Source organism: Myotis brandtii, unplaced genomic scaffold, assembly GCF_000412655.1.
Source record: "Myotis brandtii unplaced genomic scaffold, ASM41265v1 scaffold115, whole genome shotgun sequence".
Classification (NCBI taxonomy): Eukaryota; Metazoa; Chordata; class Mammalia; order Chiroptera; family Vespertilionidae; genus Myotis; species Myotis brandtii.
In genome coordinates this window covers 19,747,403-19,752,042 of record NW_005353967.1, presented here as the reverse complement: position 1 = coordinate 19,752,042, position 4,640 = coordinate 19,747,403, and positions in this window count along the sequence as shown.

Below are 4,640 nucleotides of genomic sequence, written 5' to 3'. Positions count from 1 at the left end.
TTGAAACCTATATACTTTTATTAACCAGTATCACCCCAATAAATTTATTTTTTAAAAAGAAAAATAATTTAGAAAAAAGAAATAATTGTGAAAGATGATTGCAGTGGTATCACCCAGAATTTTGATATAGGAATGGTTTAGTGGTGATCATCTGGTTGGGACTGGAGATTAGGAAACTTGAATTGAAATTAAAATTGTATTTGCTGTAGAAAATGATGGTAATTAAAGGGGTTTGGATAATATCCCCTCATGACAGCCCTTTAAATCACCAGTAAATGAATATGTGAATGAATGAGTAAAGGAATGAATGAATGAATATAGTAGAGCTAGAGCTGTTTCAGTAGACACCACCACTGAGATACAACCTCCAAGCAATACCAGCGGTGGGAGGGTGGGTCTCAAAATGGGAACTGAGATGGACTAATTTGATATAAATTGGGTATTAATGTATCATCTTTACCTGTCGACAACCCTAGACTGGAGAAGTCTGCATTTTAAGAATTATACAAAAGATGTATTCAATGCCATTGCAGGAAGACAACTTACACGTGGCCTTTCACCTAAGACTTGTGCCCTAAGATTTGAAAACAGTGTGCTAGAGTGTGTATATTTACTGTCAATATTCTCAACACTTTTTAATTTTTCTTCACCGTGGCATGAGATTAATAAGGTAACCATTTTATATCTTGATGTGAAAGAAACTCAAGTATAAACTATTATTGTCATGTTTATAATCCAGAATGATCTGGATGAAGTAGTGTATTTAGATACCTAAATGGAGAGTTTGTGCTGAGTTTTTAATTTATTAGGTTGATTTGTTGAATTTTAAATTAATTAGGTTGTGAATTTTTAATTCACATGGGACCAAGAATTACATGTCTTCTCTTTGTTGACAAGCTTTATCTTCTCCATGCAAGCCCAGTCTCTACCTTTCTGTTTTTATTTTTCTATCTGGAACTTGTCTGACTGGTCTTTGCTTCTGAAGACATCATCAGGTCATATGAAAATCTTGGCATTCCTTGCTTGATGACTGCATAAATGACTAATTACATGTGAGGCATATTATATTCTTGTTAGGTAACTTCACGTATTCCAGAGAATCACTAGGACATTACAGCATTTTGTAATTTTGTAATCAGCATTTTCTTTAAAAAGGACTACAGTGCCCTAACTGGTTTGGCTCAGTGGATAGAGCGTTGGCCTGCGGGCTGAAGGGTCCCAGGTTCGATTCCGGTGAAGGGCATATACCTTGGTTGCGGGCACATCCCCAGTAGGGGGTGTGCAGGAGGCAGCTGATCGATGTTTCTCTCTCATTGATGTTTCTAACTCTCTATTTCCTCTCCCTTCCTCTCTGTAAAAAATCAAATAAATAAATAAATAAATAAATAAATAAATAAAAAGGACTACAATATTTGTTAAAGTAGAAAATTGTTTTATTCTCTTTTCTTTCTAGAGGTTTTAGTTTTTAGTTGGGGCCTTTTTGGCAAACACTGCCTTTTCACTGGAGCTGAAACATGGTTTGATTTATTTTTATTGTTTCTGAGTTTGTTTACCAATGTAATTAATATTGTCAAAACTGTTCTTGGACTAGAGCTTAATCCCTCAGCTTTCGTTTCTGATGTTAGGATGATTAGCTTTGGAGAAATAATTTTTTTTAAAAATTGTGTGCCAGGCACATTAGCAGTGGTTGTTAGCATTCCTTAGCTTCCTGCTTCTGCCCACGTTTGTTTTCATGCTCACTCATCCATAACATCTCAAAATTAATCACTGTTCCTTCAGTCTGGAGAAAATTGAGAGGCCTCTTTTCTAATGAACTTCTTCCTACAAATGGACCATAAGAGCCACTTGCTGACATAAATTCCCTTTTCTAAGAAAAGGAAGTCACTGTTTTTAACATGGTACTCCTTAGCTTGTCTTAGCCAGGATATTTTATTCAAATATCCCCATTTAAAAATATTAGGATAGTTAATAAAAATTAATTTTAGCAGTGCTGCTTTCATTTTATATGTCTCTTCTTTCCTTTTACTTAACCTTTTGTGACCCATTGGAATTTTCAAGTACCTTAGTAAAAATATTCCCACAGTTTCGTATGATGGGGCCTTGGACTAACAGGACTGTAAGTGTCAATTGTCCTGTTAGAACTTAGGTTCCATTGATGACAGATTGTGTAGTAAATAGTGCAGAAATGAGTTACTGTTTTGTTATTGTTTTCACCAAAAGGTGGCATTTCTTTTCTCTTTAAGGGCATCTAATTTTAAGTTGCTAAAGCCCAAAATTTCAATTCATAAAAGTTATTCTATTAATTTGGCTTTCCCCCTACTCTTTCTATATTTTATTTATTTATTGGTTGTTGTTGTTGTTTTTTAACACAAAAGTTATGACTTCATCTCCGTCTACTCTCCTCTTCTTCACATTCCCCACTCTGTAGAAGATCAGGACAGAAATTCATGGGGAGTCTGACAGAAAGGAATGGAGAAGAGGGAGAGGCTAAGGAGGGTGAACAGCTGGTGAGCAGGTGGAGTAGTCCTGTCGTCAACACTTGTGAGCTCCGCTTCCTCATCTACCTAACCTGAGGAAGCTAGATGAGTTTGTCATTGGCCACTGCAGCTTCCTTTGGCTTCTTCTCATGACTTCGAGACCATCCTCAATTGCCTCAGAAGGCAATTGTTTATCTTCCTTGTTGGCCCACAGGGTGATTCTGCCACTGTAGCTGCTGGCCTGGCATCATGGAAATCTGACAAGCCTGCCTTGCAGAGACCTAACAGATCGGCTTCTTTCTCTTCTCTCCTTTATTACAGTCAGAGAGAGGCCCAGAGGAGGAAGCTGCAGGCGTAGAGGTCGTCCTCTACAAGGGAGCTCTTGTGAAATTCACTCTACAGGGAAAACAATACTATGGGGGTGTCATTTTCAGTTGTGCTGTTGCTGGCATGACAATTTAAACAGTTCTGTTTCCCTGATCTGTTTGGGCTTGGTTTCCACTCTTGCATAATGCACATGCTGGGTTCTTTGTATTTGGACAGCAAAGAGTCCACGGATACCTGGCCTCAGAGAGCTGCAGTGTTCTCTAGTTTTCTAAGTGAAGCAGAATCGAAGATATGTATGTATGTATGTGTGTATGTATGTATAAATATAGCCTCATATTTTTATGGCTAAAACAACATAGCCATATTAAAGGTCAGTTGTAATCATTATTAATATATAGTTTAGCTATACCAAAAATACATTGTTCTTGACTCTGGGTGCTCATTAGAATTAACTGGGAACTTTTCAAATTATTGATGCCCAGATTTTACTTTAAACCAATTGAATCTAATCTAGAGTGGTGGCATCCAGACATTTGTATTTTTAATAAACTGCTTAGATGGGTGGAGAACCACTGGAAGAAGATAATACTGTTAAATAACCGGGTTACTCTCTAACGAGGTTAAGAAATACGTTTTCCTGGTGAATCTTTCCCTGGACAAATTTCCCTCCCTAGCCCTAGAGGTAATCATTAGCCTAAATTTTGGTATTTATCATTTTTATCCAGATATTTAAACTTTTACCACATGTGTATGTGTGTTTGTAACAATATATGGTATGGCATTTATAAGTTTTAACAACTTTGTATAAATGAAATGAAGTCATATCTACCTTACTGAAGATTTTTGTGCTCAAGATTTATTCATACCCCTTTTAAAAGCACTCCGTGGGCCTTTTGCTAATGACCCACTGAGCTGTCAATAAAGGTCAAAGTAAAAACACCACTTTTGGCCCTAACCGGTTTGGCTCAGTGGATAGAGCATCAACCTGCTGACCGAGAGGTCCCGGGTTCGATTCCGGTCAAGGGCATGTACCTTGGTTGCGGGCACATCCCCAGTAGGAGGTGTGCAGGAGGCAGCTGATTGATGTTTCTCTCTCATTGATGTTTCTAACACTCTATCCCTCTCCCTTCCTCTCTGTAAAAAATCAATAAAATATATTTAAAAAACAACAACAACAATAACACTTTTGGGTGAAGCAGCAGCAGCATATTGTGTTGTTTTGCTTCAATGGTGGTGTGACAAGGTGGAAAGGAAGGAAGGAAGGAAGGAAGGAAGGAAGGAGCGAGCAAGAGAAAGAAAGAGAAAGAAAAGAAAGAAAAAGAAAGAAAAGAAATGGAAGAAAGCTTAAAAAAAGACTTATTCATATTAATATATGTAGTTTTAGCTCATTGTCACTAAATATAGTATCCTATTATATAAAAAACATTTTTTTGAAGTGAGCCAGTGCTTGTACCATTTTAACAGAACTATTTCCATTTTGGGATATTTTCCCCCAGTTTTATTTTTAAGTATACATATATTAATAGTGAACAAACAACAAGTACTGGCAAGGATGTGGAGAAAAAGGAACCCTACCTAGTACATAGCTGGTGGGAATGCAGACTGGTACAACCACTATGAAAAAAAAACAATTTTTTCCTCAAAAAATTAAAAATGGAACTGCCATTTGACTCAGTGATCCCACTTCTAGACATATATCCTAAGAATCCTAAAACACCAATCAGAAAGAAGATATGCAACCGCCCTAACCAGTTAGGCTCAGTGGATAGAGGAGTGATGGCGAACCTTTTGAGCTCGGCGTGTCAGCATTTTGAAAAACCCTAACTTAACTCTGGT